The sequence below is a fragment of the Pseudophryne corroboree genome, chromosome 6, assembly GCF_028390025.1.
Source record: "Pseudophryne corroboree isolate aPseCor3 chromosome 6, aPseCor3.hap2, whole genome shotgun sequence".
NCBI lineage: Eukaryota > Metazoa > Chordata > Amphibia > Anura > Myobatrachidae > Pseudophryne > Pseudophryne corroboree.
The window spans coordinates 275352007-275369742 of NC_086449.1; the positions used below are offsets into that span (position 1 = coordinate 275352007).

The following is a 17736-nucleotide window of genomic DNA, read 5'->3' on the forward strand; positions in this document are numbered from 1 at the left end:
AAGGAGTGCGGTATAGATGTATACAAACTAACAACATCTATTACTACCAAATAGCTATCATCAGGAATCTCAGTAATAGTACTCAACCGGGTTAAAAAAGTAGTCGTATCAAGTAAGAAGGTTGGTTCCAATTGAATCAAAGGCTGCAGCAGAGAATCCAAAAAGGTTGCTAAAGGTTGCAGTATCGTTACTGCAACCTTTAGCAACCTTTTTGGATTCTCTGCTGCAGCCTTTGATTCAATTGGAACCAACCTTCTTACTTGATACGACTACTTTTTTAACCCGGTTGAGTACTATTACTGAGATTCCTGATGATAGCTATTTGGTAGTAATAGATGTTGTTAGTTTGTATACATCTATACCGCACTCCTTGGGTTTGCATGCGCTTAAACTATTTCTACAAACTAAAAGTGATTATTCTGATGAAGTGATTGATGTGATCCTCCAGATGTTTGAACTCATCCTTTATAACAATTTTTTTCTTTATGATAACCGGTTTTATTTGCAAACAAAGGGGTGTGCAATGGGGAGCTCTATGGCTCCAGCCTATGCAAATGTGGTGATGTTCTTAATTGAGCATCTATTATTTTTCTCAAATGAGATTATTTCATCTAAGATTCTTATGTTTGTTAGATATATAGATGATTTATTTCTGGTATGGAGAGGTGATATACAGATTCTTATAGAAGCAATAGAAATTCACAATAATTCTGAGAATCCAATTAAATTTACCTATAGTTACAGTAATGACAACATTAATTTCTTAGATGTAAATGTATCCATTAAAAATAGGAGCCTGCACACTAAACTTTTTTCCAAAGAAACTGATAGAAACATGCTATTGAAACCACAAAGCTGCCACCCCAGAGCATTAATTAACGGTTTACCGTATTCGCAAATGGTAAGGGTGATGAGGATTAATAGTGATAGGCGGGTTGCAATTGAGCAACTAGATGTGATGATCGATAATTTTCTGGAACGTGGGTACAAACTTAACCTGTTATTACAATGCAAAGACAAAGTGTTAAAGTTGGATCGAACTAACTTATTGACCAGAGGGGATGTAATAGAATCTGGAACCCCTAAAAATAAAAATAAGTTACCCTGGGTGAGCCAATATAATGTTCGCTCATCAGCCATTATGAATAAAGCAAAAAAATTATGGCCTATCATCCAAAGTGATGACAAATTACATTTACAGGAACATGGGCTAATGCCCAGTTTTTCAAGAGGTAAAAATTTAAAAGATTCTTTGGTCAAAACTTTGACCTCTGTACGGCCTATTAAGAAAGCTACTTTTTTGTCTAATACTCGAGTAGGATGCTTTAAATGTACCTGTACTACTTGCCAATTTCTCCTTACGGGAGACGTTTTTTGTCATCCTCATTCAGGAAAACAGTTTTTTATCAGACATCACTTTACATGCAATTCTTCCTTTGTAATCTACCAAATCATTTGCCCTTGCGGTTTATCGTATATTGGTAAAACTGAGAGCAAATTCAAAGAACGTATGGGCAACCATAGGGCAGCTATACGGGCAGCAATCACATCGGGCACGAGTGATCAACCCGTAGCTCGCCATTTTGCACTTTTTAAACACCCTCTCACGAGTCTCCGTTACCGTATGATTGACACTGTCCCTATCAATATTAGAGGGGGCAATAGATCCCTACAATTATTGCGCTGTGAAGCGCAATGGATCCATCGTCTTAATGTAATTGCCCCAAAGGGACTTAATGAAAATGTATCTTATGCAGCATTACGGTAATATATTGCCATGAGTACCCCTAAATTCCTTTTATCTTTCTAAAATTTGTCTGTTTGTCCATATGTCCCTTATGAGATTAGGGATGAACATTGTTTAGAATGGTATTAATACGTTTGTGTTTATAGTGCGCTTTATGTCTCTAGGCTTGTTTTGGTTGCTATGGTGACAACACTGGGACTAATTAGACGCAGGTCTATGACGTCCATTTTCAGCGCGGCAAAGGGGCGGGTGTGCAGTCCCGCTCCCAACGCCGGCATTCACGTGGTGATGGGCTTGCATAAAGGTATGTTTGTTTTTTCTTTATTTGTATCCTGATGACAATATAAATAAATATTGAAACGTTGACACATACTGGGAGTCCACACCCGCCTGTTGCTTGTTAAGTGAACCAGAGTGCCGCATCTCCGGGACTGTATATATATATATATATATATCGACCAGTCAGGTGGCACTCCATGAATTTCCAAATATTTCAAACAGCCGGTGCCTTCCCAATGGGAGAGGAATGAACCTCCCTCAAAAATACCACATCTGTATAGGCGGCACTCTCGGCGAATGAATCAAGACAAAACTCCCAGGATACTGTCTGTCAACGTTTCAATGTAAATAATTACATTTTCATCATATATATATAAATGAATAATATAATATATGTGTGTGTGTGTATAGATAATTTTATGCAGTAAAGGTCACTCTGATGAGATGCATTCTTCCATGTAATAATGTTAGAATGTTAACTTGGTTCACTACATAATTTGGTTGGTCACAATATTTGTGTTATCAGTTCCAATCTCTTTTAATTGGACATACCAGAATCATCACAGTTATAGCAATCTCACCATTTTGCAAACGGATTTTTGTCAAAACAATTATCTCACAAACTTAAGACTCATATAATAAACATACATAACAATTCTGGTTCATGTATGTAGGTGGTGTTGCGGGAGTTACACTTTACACACTGTGCAAATGTGTGTAATTTTACATTATTGCCTGTGAACTTATGCTCTAGTAATATAAACCTAAATAAATTAGAGAAAAAAAAACAAAACGATTTTAAAAACATGAATAAAACAATAATAACAAAAAAAAGCAACAAACACCCACATTAAATGTAAACTTATTTTGGCAAAAAGAGTCATGTGACAAGAGTAATTTAAGGGGTATATTTCGTAGATTGCATTGTATTAATACTATCATAAGAAAGCTCTATCGTTCCAGAATAAAGCAATAATAAAAATAATTGCTTGGCTTGTCCAGCAAAACAACATTAAAAAAAAAAAAAAATTTATTCCAGGTGCAAAGCTGGTCTGGTCGGCAAGTGGAGACATGAGTGAAGTCGGGATTTAAAAAATCTCTTCCATTCTAAAGCAAACTGTGAGGCAACCAAAAATACTTTTTATTACTACTCTGACACAGTCCTAAGCAACATGAGATGTTTTTGAAGTAGACACAGCATAAATATTTGTGACAAGTATGAAAATATATTTCATAATTTACGAAACATTGCTGTAAACCGACACATTAAGTGATTTTTCAAATATCATTCAAAGCCGTATATTTATACATTTTCTTTTCTTTATATAAACAAGTCTGCAAAAGTGACACATTGTGACAACACAATTACCTAAACACACAATCCATATAAATATTTTTTCAGTAAATCACTTCATTTAGTAATTTGCGCAGGTTTACTACCTTTACGTGTGATATAACTCAGACAGTGCATTCACATATTGGTGACCCTTCTAGAGGAAGCAGTTTACAGGAACTCTGTACAACTGTGTATGTCATGAAGACTGTATGACAAAGTATAGAGTAGTGTACATTAACATGTGCATAAAACGCCCTCTTCGAGTTCAGGCTTGTGCTTGTATACAGATATATCAGGCGACTTATAATATAGGTGATCATTTACAGTAGAGGGTAATTATTGCACATAATGCAGATGTTTTCTTAATGAACACTGAAGTGATGGTAGCAGAACGTTGCGGGGTCTATTCATGAAGAAGTGAAAAGAGTGGGTAAGTGAGCCAGTGGAGAAGCTGCCCGTGGAAACCAATCGATGTTGAGGTAACATTTACAAAGTGCATTCTATAAAATTATACGTAGCAGCTGATTGGGTGCGACTCCTCCACAATTTTTACTGCTTCATGAATAGACCCCTCTGTCTTTAACCCTTTATTGGTCACCCTCACAGTATTGTGTGTTTTGTAAGATTAGCCATTTGACAACATTAGTGATATTTACAGGTGTTTATCGCATGTGCATTACTTTGATGAGTTCCACATAAGGATGGAAGTTTATCGGCTTTATGTACATAACATAGTTTTGATGTAGTTTTGTTTCTCTACTTTCTAGTGCATTGAATTGGCTGCCTAGAACAGCCAATTGATAGTAAATTGTTAAAAAAATAATAATTTTGCTACAAATCTGGCTGCCGTAACCAGATATTTGACTGGTTTTGTTTGGACAATTTTATTCAGATATGGTTGGTGAAAGATCACAGTTTGACCGTTTTTAGTTATACAATTTAAATCAATAACACCATCTTGAAACAATTGTTTTCATTCAAATGAAACATCCTATATTAAATTTGATATTTTGGGATGTTTACTCTTTTTTCCAATGTATAAATCTGGCTAAAAGAACTGTATTTATCTTTGGGGGTGATTTAGCAAGGATCGCTGATGTGATTCTTACTGCATTTCCCCAATGGTGAGGTCCTGCGATTGCGGCGCAGGTATGCAAACTCCTCTGCGTGACTGAGTGGTATGCATTTGCATTCCTAAGGATTGAAATTGCAAAGCTGCTGCAAACAGTAAGTAGTTAGTAAATTAGGCCTTTTGTCTGTTACTAAGAAGTCTTGGTTATTATTGTGTGATTACTCAATTGTAAAACTCTTTTGGTGATATATAAATGTATTGTATACAAAGCACCATATTCAACACAACTAGGCACAAGTACAATATACAACATGTCTAGCCACATGTACTATATACAACACGCCTAGCCACATGAACTATATACAAGACACCTAGCCACAAGTACAATATACATGTTTAGCCACATGTACTATATACAACACACCTAGCCACAAGTACAATATACAACATGTCTAGCCACATGTACTATATACAACACGACTAGCCACATGTACCATATACAACACACCTAGCCACACGTACAATATACAACATGTCTAGCCACATGTACTATATACAACACGACTAGCCACATGTACAATATACAACATGTCTAGCCACATGTACTATATACAACACGCCTAGCCACATGTACCACATACAACACACCTAGCCACATGTATAATATACAACATGTCTAGCCACATGTACAATATACAACACGACTAGCCACATGTACTATATACAACACACCTAGCCACATGTACAATATACAACATGTCTAGCCACATGTACTATATACAACACGACTAGCCACATGTACCATATACAACACACCTAGCCACATGTACAATAAACAACATGTCTAGCCACATGTACTATATACAACACGACTAGCCACATGTACCATATACAACACACCTAGCCACATGTACAATATACAACATGTCTAGCCACATGTACCATATACAACACACCTAGCCACATGTACAATATACATGTCTAGCTACATGTACTATATACAACACGCTTAGCCACATGTACTATATACAAGACACCTAGCCACAAGTACAATATACATGTCTAGCCACATGTACTATATACAACACACCTAGCCACATGTACCATATACAACACACCTAGCCACATGTACAATATACATGTCTAGCCACATGTACTATATACAACACGACTAGCCACATGTACCATACACAACACACCTAGCCACAAGTACAATATACAACATGTCTAGCCACATGTACTATATACAACACGCTTAGCCACATGTACCATATAAAGACACCTAGCCACATGTACTATATACAACACGTCTAGCCACATGTACCATATACAAGACACCTAGCCACAAGTACAATATACATGTCTAGCCACATGTACTATATACAACACACCTAGCCACATGTACCATATACAAGACACCTAGCCACAAGTACAATATACATGTCTAGCCACATGTACTATATACAACACACCTAGCCACATGTACCATATACAAGACACCTAGCCACAAGTACAATATACATGTCTAGCCACATGTACTATATACAACACGCCTAGCCACAAGTACAGTATACATGTCTAGCCACATGTACTATAAACAACACGCCTAGCCACAAGTACAGTATACATGTCTAGCCACATGTACTATAAACAACACGCCTAGCCACAAGTACAATATACAACATGTCTAGCTACATGAACTATAAACAACACGCCTAGCCACATGTACCATATACAAGACACCTAGCCACATGTACTATATACAACACGTGTAGTCACATGTACCATATACAAGACACCTAGCCACATGTACTATATACACACGTCTAGCCACATGTACCATATACAACTAATCCAGCAACATGTACCGTATATGACACTCCTAGCCTCTTGTACCGTATACAACAACTGAACCATGCATACCATATACAGCACACTCAGCCAGAGTCTACTGCATACGTGCTGGTCTCTGTAAACATGATGCCCACGTATTCCTGCGACTACTCACTACTGTGCATGCAGAGCGTCCACTTTGCTGGTGATTTTTGTCATGGCTGCAGCTTCGATGTGGGACTCTGCTAAGTGATTAAACATGGGTGCAGGGTGTAAGGTATGGACCCCCCTGGACCCAGGGGCCAATGTGCACCGCGCACACTGCATCCATAATAGATGCAGCCTTGTGTACCTTATGCAGCCTCGTGTAGCGTATACAACACACCCAGCCTCGTGTAGCGTATACAACACACCCAGCCTCGTGTAGCGTATACAACACACCCGGCCTCGTGTAGCGTATACAACACATCCAGCCTCGTGTAGCATATACAACACACCCAGCCTCGTGTAGCGTATACAACACACCCAGCCTCGTGTAGCGTATACAACACACCCAGCCTCGTGTAGCGTATACAACACACCCAGCCTTGTGTAGCGTATACAACACACCCAGCCTCGTGTAGCGTATACAACACATCCAGCCTCGTGTAGCATATACAACACACCCAGCCTCAGGTAGCATATACAACACACCCAGCCTCGTGTAGCGTATACAACACACCCAGCCTCGTGTAGCGTATACAACACACCCAGCCTCGTGTAGCGTATACAACACATCCAGCCTCGTGTACCATACACAACACGCCTAGCAAAATGTGACATATACACCAGATCTCAAAAACACTACATGGCCACTTTGGAAGCACTGTGCGCCTGATAACGCAGCCACTTGCACCCATGACACTCCCCTAACACTCACTTCAGGCCATTTCCAAGTAACGCCCACCGATTTGTATCTGATACTGTCTGAGCCGACTGCACAGCTTCTGTGTATACACTCAGGGTACGGCAAGCACTGCAGGGATTTTCAGACTTTTTGGTGCGTGTGGAGTAACAAATAATCCCTCAGCTACGTGTACATTGTCATTGCGTGCGTCTCAGAATCAGGCATTTGTCTGTGAAAGTGTGCATAACATGATCGCCTAAACTTATGTACAGCAATTAGATGCTCAAGCTTTCTGAAAGCAACCCACCTATAGCATTACTCCTATATTTGTTGTGACCCAGACAGAAGCCCCTTTTTATCCTCTTGACTTTAAGTAACACCAACAACCAGCTCTTCATTACATTGTGTAATACAGTTCATACTCCTACAAGCTATAAATGTTGTATTTATGTTAGAAATTTACCTTCATTTTGCACCATATCATGTGTAACATCCAAGAACACCCCTTTCTTGTGATACTATATACAACACACCTGGACATATGTAGCATATACAACACACCTGGCCACATGTAGCATATACAAAACACCTGGCCACATGTGGGTTATACAACACACCTAGACACTTGTTGCATATAAAACACACCTGGCCACATGTAGGTCCTACAACACACCTAGCCACATGTAGCATATTATTATTATTATTATCCTTTATTTATATGGCGCTACAAGGGTTCCGCAGTGCCCAATTACAGAGTACATAAACAAATAATCAAACAGGAAAACAGCAACTTACAGTTGATGACAGTATAGGACAAGTACAGGGTAAATAAACATAGTTACATCAGCAGATGACACTGGAATAAGTATCATGTGGCAGAAGACTGATGGATTTGGTGCAGTTGAAGATTATTAAAGTAAGAAAGGAAAGCACATGAGGGAAGAGGGCCCTGCTCGTGAGAGCTTACATTCTAAAGGGGAGGGGTAGACAGACAGGGGTGAGACAGATGGGGTACATAGAGAGCGTAGAACAGAGGTTTAGGATGAGATTTGGCTGGGTTTGGTGAAGAAGTGGGTCTTGAGAGCCCGTTTGAAGTTTTATCGAGAAGTGGAGAGTCTGAGGGGGAGAGGTAGGGAATTCCAGAGAAGTGGTGCAGCACATGAAAAATCTTGGAGGTAGGAGTGGGAGGAAGTAATCCGTAGGCAGGAGAGTCGGCGTGCATTAGCAGAGCGAAGAGGATGGGTGGGAGTGTAAAGGGAGATAAGATCAGAGATGTAGATAGGAGAGGAGTGGGTGAGGGCTTTGTAAGTGAGTGTGAGAAGCTTGAAATGAATTCTGAAAGGGAAGGGAAGCCAGTGAAGGTCTAGTAAGAGAGGAGAGGTGGACGTAGTGCGTTTGGTGAGGAAGATGAGCCGGGCAGCAGCACTGAGGATAGATTGGAGTGGAGAGAGGTATTTGTCAGGAATGCCAGTCAGAAGCAGATTACAGTAGTCCAGTCTGGAGATAGCATCCTGGGTCAGAAAGGGTCTGATCCTGGAAATATTTTTTTAGATGAAAATGGCAGGTTTGTGAGAGGTGCTAAATGTGTGGTTTGAAGGAGAGGGAGGAGTCAAGGTTTACTCCAAGACAGCGCACATGGGGGCTAGAGGAGATAGTAGTATACAACACACCTAGCCACATGTAGCATATACAACACACCTAGCCACATGTAGCGTATAAACACACCTAGCCACATGTAGCGTATACAACACACCTAGCCACATGTAGCGTATACAACACACCAAGCCACATGCAGCATATACAACACACCTAGCCACATCTAGCATATACAACACACCTAGCCACATCTAGCATATACAACACACCAAGCCACATGTGGCATATACAACACACCTAGCAATATGTAGCATATACAACACACCTAGCCACATGTAGCATATACAACACACCTGGCCACATGTAGCGTATACAACACACCTAGTCACATGTAGCGTATACAACACACCTAGTCACATGTAGCGTATACAACACACCTAGGCACATGTAGCGTATAAAACACACCTAGCCACATATAGCGTATACAACACACCTAGGCACATGTAGCGTATACAACACACCTAGCCACATGTAGCGTATACAACACACCTAGTCACATGTAGCGTTTACAACACACCTAGCCACATGTAGCATATACAACACACCTAGCCACATGTAGTGTATACAACACACCTAGCCACATGTAGCATATACAACACACCTAGCCACATGTAGCATATACAAAACACCTAGCCACATGTAGTGTATACAACACACCTACCCAAATGTAGCGTATACAACACACCTGGCCACGTGTTTCATATACAACACATCACCACATGTATATGCAACAAACCTAGCAACATGTAGGGTATACAAAACACTTGGCCACATGTAGGGTATATAACACACCTGGCCCCATATAACGTATACAACACACCTGGCTGTATGTAACATATACAACACACCTGGCCACATGTAACATATAGTTACATAGTTACATAGTGAGGTTGAAAAGAGGCAAAATGCCCATTGGGTTCAACCTGTATTCTGTGTAAAAATTTTCATATTATAATTCACCTGCTGAAGTAATAGTTTATTACCAATTGACAACTATGATTGTTACCACTCCCAGATATTAATGACACTATGTTAAATGCTATAACCATGGATACTTTTTCCAGTTAAAAATGTGTCTAGTCCGTTCTTAAATGTATTTACAGAGTCTGCCGTTATTACATTCTCTGGCAGGGAGTTCCAAATCTTTATTGCCCTTACCACGAAGAACCCTTTCCTACGTTGTATACGGAATTTTCTCTCCTCTAGCCTCAGCGAGTGCCCACGTGTCCTATACAGAGTTCTTTTAATAAACAAATCCGCTGATAGCTCCTTGTAATGACCCTTTACATATTTGAAGATATTAATAATATCTCCTCTTAGACGCCTCTTTTCTAGTGTATACATATTTAACCTAGCAAGCCTTTCCTCGTACTCCAGTGTCACTAACCCTTTAATCAGTTTAGTAGCTCATCTTTGAACTCTTTCTAGTTCCCCGATATCTTTTTTATAATATGGTGCCCAAAACTGAACACAATATTCCAGGTGCGGACGTACCAATGATTTGTACAGCGGCAGGATTACATCCTCGTCCCTTGTCTCAATGCCCCATTTTATGCATGCGAGCACTTTACTTGCCTTCTTTGCTGCATTTTGACATTGTGTACTGTTATTAAGCTTATTATCTATGAGCACGCCCAAATCTTTTTCCACCACAGTTACCACTATATTGTCCCCATTAAGAGTGCAGGATGCATGTTTGTTTTTTGTCCCAAAATGCATAACTTTGCATTTTCCTATATTGAACCTCATTCCCCATTTACACACCCAGGTTTCAAGTTTAAATAAGTCATTCTGTAGAGACACCACATCACTTTCTGATTTAATTACCTTGCACAGTTTAGTATCATCTGCAAATATTGACACTGTGCTTTCCAGTGTCACACATGGCCACATGTAGGGTATACAACACACCTGACCACATGTAACGTATAATGGCCCTCATTCCGAGTCGTTCGCTCGGTATTTTTCATCGCATCGCAGTGAAATTCCGCATAGTGCGCATGCGCAATATTCGCACTGCGACTGCGCCAAGTATCTTTGCTATGTAGAAAGTAATTTTACTCACGGCTTTTTCATCGCTCCGGCGATCGTAATGTGATTGACAGGAAATGGGTGTTACTGGGCGGAAACACGGCGTTTCAAGGGCGTGTGGCTGAAAACGCTACCGTTTCCGGAAAAAACGCAGGAGTGGCCGGAGAAACGGTGGGAGTGCCTGGGCGAACGCTGGGTGTGTTTGTGACGTCAAACAGGAACGACAAGCACTGAACTGATCGCACAGGCAGAGTAAGTCTGAAGCTACTCTGAAACTGCTAAGTAGTTAGTAATCGCAATATTGCGAATACATCGGTCGCAATTTTAAGAAGCTAAGATTCACTCCCAGTAGGCGGCGGCTTAGCGTGTGTAACTCTGCTAAATTCGCCTTGCGACCGATCAACTCGGAATGAGGGCCAATGTATTGTATTGGAAGATATGTCACATAGGTATTAACATCTCTTAGTCATGCAGGTCCCTGAAATCAGTATATGTGCATATAACAAAACAAATCCAATTCAATATATACATGTTTTAATTAGAGATGAGCGGGTTCGGATTTACTTGGTGCTTTACGCCAGAATTATCGAAATTTCTTATTTTCTGGATTTTTCTTATTGGCTAACCAAAACACGTGACGTCCGATAGCCAATAAGGAGATTTGGGTCAATCCGATTAAAACCGAACCCACTCATCTCTAGTTTTAATAGTTTTGGTGTATATTTTATATACAAACTGCATACTTGTTATAGTTTGTGGGAGTAGAGAAACACTCTTACCTTGTTCAGATCGAAACAGAAACCATGTTGCCCAGAAAAATGATAGATCCAGTTCTAGGTACAGATGAGCGACTCGGATGTGACTTGGTTTGCACTGATCTGAAAACGAGCCAAACCATCATCTTTTGCCTCATTTTCAGATCTGAACTTGTCATAACTTGCCGAGTTGTCTAGAAACCCATAGTATACAATATATGTAGAAAATGTAGCAATATTTTGCATACTGTATCTCTATAGATAAGTAAATTAGTTGTAAATTATTAGCATACACGTAAAGAAAAAAGCACTTTCTTCATAGCACAGGTTTATGCGGCCTATTATCAAGCAGGAATGGTGGTTTCCACATGCTTAAGGCCCTTATTTAGTGTCTCTGCAATATACTGTACCATAAACTGTAAGCAGGAGATATCAGAGGCAGGGGTGTATCTACCCATTGGCCAGGATGGCACTCGCCAGGGGCGCCAGCCAAGCAGGATGCGCCTTCCGACGGTGCCACACTCGGCCAATGGGTGGAATCTCTTAAGCCATAGTGTCTGGCAATACCTGCTGTGCCGAGCTGCCTGTGCATTGCCTGGGATGGAGGGTGGAGGATTGCTCAGCAGGCAGGAGCTGGCGCCGGTGTCCAGCACCGCAATGCACTACAGGGAAGAAACCGAAAATAAACTACTACTCCCAGCAACCCTTGCTGTAGGGAGCTCTTGGCGGCAAGGGCTGCTGGGAGCTGTAGTTTATTTTCAGTTTCTTCATGTAGTTTGTTGCGGTGACAGACACACCGGCGCCAGCTCCTGCCTGCTGAGTGATTCTCCGCCCGCCATCCCAGGCAGCTCGGCACAGCAGGTATTGCCAGACTCTATGGCTATCTGCTGGGATGTTGTGGGGTGGGGACTAGGGCTATGTACTGTGTGGGGAGGTTATGTATGTGCTGGGAATAGGGGAGACTACTACTATGTGCTAAGGGCGGACTACAGCTATGTGCTGGGAGGGGGATGGGGACTATGACTAAGTGCTTGGGGAGGTGAGGGGCTATTTGCAGGGAGGGGGACTATGACTATCTATGCTGGCAGGGGACTATTGTTATGTGATGGGAGGGGGGTGGGGACTATTGTATGACTGTGATGGGAGAGGTGGAGACTATGGCTATTTGCTGGGGGGACTACGGCTATTGCTTGGGGAGGTGGGGGCTATGGCTGTCTACTGAGAGGGGACTATGGCTATGTGCTGGGAGGGGGATGGGGACGAAGACTATATGACTGTGGGGGCATATGTGGCACTGTAAGGGCATAACTGGCACTGTGGGGGCATGTGTATCTGGCAATGTGGAGGCACATCTGGCAATGTTGGGGCATATGTGTATCTGGCACTGTAGGGGCATATCTGGCACTGTGGGGGCATATCTGGCACTGTGGGGGCATGGCTAGCATCATGGGGGCATATCTGGCACTATGGGGACTTATGTGTATCTGGCACTATGGGGGCATGTGTGTGTCTGGCACTGTGTGGGCATGTGTGTATCTGGCACTGTGGGGGCATGTGTGTATCTTGCACTATTGGGGCATATGTGTATCTGGCACTGCACTATTGGGGTCATATGTGTATCACGGCTCCATTTTCCTTGGCCATGCCCCATGTGGTGTGGCCACACCCATTTTTTGGCCAAAGGCATGCACGCACAGTACCACGAAGACTTTTTTCTACTTGCACCACTGGGTAGTGTGCTGCACTGCACTTCTTTGCACTACTATTTGATTATACTACCTGGCCTTGGGTGGCATTGCCTCCTCAGCCAGGCCAGGCACTGCAGATGTCTCCACAGTGTTATAAGAATTACTGTGTGGGCATAATGTGTAAAGGGAACTGCTACTGTGTGGACAAAGGGGTATATTCAATTGAAGTCGGATCCATTCCGACATTCATTTGTTGGAATGGATCCGACCTGGGCTATTAAATGCATTCTCAATTCGACTTTAAAAAAAGTCGAATTGAGATGCGGGAGCTTAGACGGGGGAGAGCCACGGGCAGACGGGGGAGAGCAGCGCTACACCGCTGCTGTAGCGCTGCTCTCCCCCTTCTGGCTGTGGCTCTCCCCCATCTCCCCCCCCCCCCGCCTCTGCCTCTCCCCGTCCTCGAATCAGCATCCACCTGACTCCAGCAAGCGAGGTCTCGCTTTCTGGAGCCGGGTGGATGCTGATGTGAACGGCGGCTGTGATACATCCTCCGGCTCTCCCCGTCTGCCTGCGGCTCTCCCCGTCTCTGCTTCTGCATCTCACTTCGACTTTTTTTAAAGTCGAATTGAGATGGTTAAAAGGGGGCCAAAACCTATCAGTTTTGACCCCGTTTTCGACACAAGCACGCGGATCGGCAGCTATTCCGCCGATCCACGTGCTTTTTAGACAAGTCAAATTCCTCGACTTGTCGAATAATTTGGGGTTAGATTGAATAGGTCAGACGGCAGCATTCGACTTCAATTAAATATACCCCTTAATGTGTTTAAGGGTTACTACTGTGTAGCATAATTTGAATTGGGGGATCTATTGTATGGTCATGCCCCTTTCCCACAAGATCATGTCCCTTTTTTGCACATGCACCTCCCCTATTTCAAATATGGGGGCACCAGTCACTTACTTTGCCAGGGGCGCCCAGACCCCTAGATACACCCCTGATCAGAGGTATCTCCTGTGTGCAGATAAGTAGATTGCAGTCAGCATTATTCTCAACATGAACTGTGGTCTGGGGCTATTTACAAAGCTTAACCCAATAGGTATCACCATCAGGAGATGCCATCAGCTGTTTGGTCCCTATGGGGAGGGAGATGCCAAAAGGGATCTTCTGCTCTGTTCCCAGCAGGCTCCATGCCCCTCATCCTACCATCTGCACATACACGGTCTAATGGCTACCCATGAGCAGGCTCCTATAGCAGCAACATGCAGTATAAGGAATCATACCTTACTGTGCAAAATCACATTATTTGTTAAATGGCATCCTGAATATCAGTGCATACAGGTCCTACAAGAAGGATGATCAACTTACACTCTTGTAATCATAGACTGGTTTCTTTATAAATAAAAGGTTATACTGTGTATGATATCCCAAAAGTGCAATATTGTCTGTGCATGGGACAGGCAGCCACTTGGATAATGTCTAGCAACGTAGAAAGAACTTGCGGCACAGCAATACTACATTTGTATTGTTAATAGTGGGTAAGAAAGTATCCATGTACACTTTTATTATCATTCACTTCAAATGCACCCACCCCTGCTCTAACTTGCCTACTTCTGAACAGCTTTTCAGGGAGATTGTGAAAGCAACACCTATAAGCGCAGTGTTAAAGCGGACATGTATTATACATCTGTGAGGAATGTTCAGTATGTTTTAAACCCCCCATACTGTGTATGGTCTGCGCTGCCGCTGCTTACATCCAAATATAAATGAGCCCCAAAGCAGTTAGTAAGAGCTACCTGTTAATGAAAAGACACTGCTGTATTTCCAGGCATGCTCATGTATTGTGTTTTACATGTGGTTCTATATAAGTGGCCATGAAAAATCTTATTTTAAAATGCATGGAGCCATAGGGATCACTCTGTGCCTTATAACCAATACAGGGATATGGCACAGATGATCCCATTTCCTTTTAATAGCTACATAATGGGGGGTAAGGTGCAATCATGGGGATTGCTACACTCGCCAGGGAGATTGCTGCTATTTCAGGTAGTCTCCTGACAATCGGTTAGACTTGGCAAGTATGCTCCTACTGTACCATTCAACAGGTAAGGGGGGCTCATTTGCTGGGCGTGCAAGCTACTGCAGATCAGCTGTACACCAGGAATGCAGGTGACTCTGCTCTCTTAATATAACTATGGCCATACCATAAATGGCAAAGCTCAATGAGGAAAAATAAACTGCTGTAAAATAAATCACATTGATTCCTTATGCTCAGACGCGGCTGTCAATTTGATGGTAACGCTCATTACCAGACTGTCACTGCAGTGGGCTTCAGAAGCATGTGATAATACCCTATTCTGACACCAAAGTGTCTTGATTGCCAGTATGACCATTTTTTTTAATGATTTCTACAACGGTAACATCTGCCTACTTTCTGATCTAATGCATGTATATGTTTTGTTCAGATTATGTGGGAGGGATGAATACAAATGTGTGTGCTTTGTTCTACATAACTGTGTACTTAGTCTCTTCTTTCCCTCCCTCCTCCAAACATGTCTTCTGCGATGAAAGCTTACAGTGCTCTTCTTGTTTGTCAGCAACTGATACTTCAGATACAGCATTGGAGAAATGCAGAGGATTCCAGGGCATGATACTAATTGATTGTGATAGAACAAATAGCAGTTCTGTCACTTAAAAACACTACTTGACTTGTTTCAAAGAATCTGCATTAACACCTCTTGATCTATGTCAAAGTGAAAAAAATGTTTAATATTAAAACGATGAAGCCTCACTACTGAAAATGTCGGCTTTGATCTTAATTGGCTTCTGGTAGTGCTAGTTATATTTCAGTTGTTTGCCAGCTTTTAATATTATAGAAAACCAATCCTTCCCTCTTGAACGGGGGAACAAGCTGGCAGAAATCTTAAAAATATATTCAATGCTTTTTAATGATGCTGGTGCTTAGTGCTTCATTTGATTCACTCTGAGAACTAAATGCTACTTTGATTAGTAAAAGCACTTTGTACGGTCTATTTCATGCAAAAAAAATCTGAAAACCTAAGATAACTGCACTTTTATTTTAAAATCTTGTTTTGAATAATGTATAAACGTAAGATTATTATATTATATGGGCTCAGTCTAAATAATTCTCCTATTTGACAAAAATGCCATTAATAATATATAGCATTTTTTTTACTCCTCGTGCCGCGAGTGCATTTGGAAATTTTGCAGGCATAAACGATTCCCTGCTCCAGTGAGCCCATAATATTATTTTGTGCTTGAGGCCCGAGAGCACAAAGTGAGTTGACACTGCTATCAGTACCAAGCTTTGCCATCTGAAAGGCAGTGGTCTACTTCTGAGATGGAAAATACTTTACACCCCAAAGCGAGCACAACTTATTCATCATTCTCTAGGAAGCTGCACTACGTGTTTTCTGTATGCAGCGCAAATGGGTGGTCTTCAGTATGCGAATGTCGGGATCCCGGCGCACAGTATACCGGCGCCGGGATCCCGACACCCAGCATACCGACAGCTATTCTCCCTCGTGGGGGTCCACGACACCCCTGGAGGGAGAATAAAATACACCGTGCCCGCAGCGTGGCGAGCGCAGCGAGCCCGCAAGGGGCTCCTTTGCGCTCACCACACTGTCGGTATGCCGGCGGTCGGGCTCCCGGCGCCAGTATGCTGGTCGCCGGGAGCCCGGCCGCCGACATAACCTACTACACCCGCGCAAATGGCCAGCATATGATTAGAACGTTGTTTAACAGTTTTAAAAGGTCTTTGAAACACAAACAGTACATACACCAGAAATCCCAGTCATATCTGATGAGACCTGTATGGAATCCCTGACTGCAACTTTTCACTTACTGCGGCATGAAGCTATAAGGGTCATATACACTGAGCTGCTCCCTTCTGTGCTGTGTTCTATCCAACTGACACTGACTGGAATAGAAAAGATGGGGCTGAGAAATGGATCAGGAATGTTATCTCCAGGTATTGCTGGAGAGAGACCCTGGTTAAAGGTCATCAATGCAAAGCATGAAGAGGATTGTGGAAGTAGAAGCACCGCCATTTTATATTTAACATCTTAAAAGGTATTTGTTGGAGTGGAGGGGTTACAGGTTTTTACCTTATTTTTGTTATATTATTGAAAGTAAGGTTGGAATCTCAAGTCTGAGTACCCAGTCTTCTGCGCATGTGTGAACCGGCAAAGTTGGGTCATGCATGTGCCAACCAACACCTCCAGGAATGGCTGGCAAAGTGGCAAGGGTACTCTGTGTCACTCATTTGCCCCTTTTACACTTTCTAAGGAATTTGGGCAATAAAAGATTTTCTATCGCTGAGATAAGCAGAAATCACATGTAACTGTCACCTGTTCATATCCCATCTTAAATGAACAATGCAGATCATACAGATGGGACTAGGTGCAGTGAATGTTCATGTAAATACATGAGAAA

The 17736-nt window shown here is 42.1% G+C and overlaps 1 protein-coding gene across 11 annotated transcripts in view; it reads right to left on the reverse strand.

Annotated features, from left to right (window-relative positions):
• Positions 1-17736, reverse strand: part of SEMA6D (semaphorin 6D) — a 107327-nt gene that overhangs the window by 73871 nt on the left and 15720 nt on the right. For 3 of the 11 annotated variants that reach the window (XM_063926067.1, XM_063926063.1, XM_063926062.1), the window contains exon 2: positions 11620-11718. The exons of the other annotated variants lie outside the window; for them this stretch is intronic. The gene's annotated coding sequence lies outside the window, so the exon portion shown is untranslated. The remainder of the gene's footprint in view (positions 1-11619; positions 11719-17736) is intronic. 11 annotated transcript variants of the gene reach the window in all.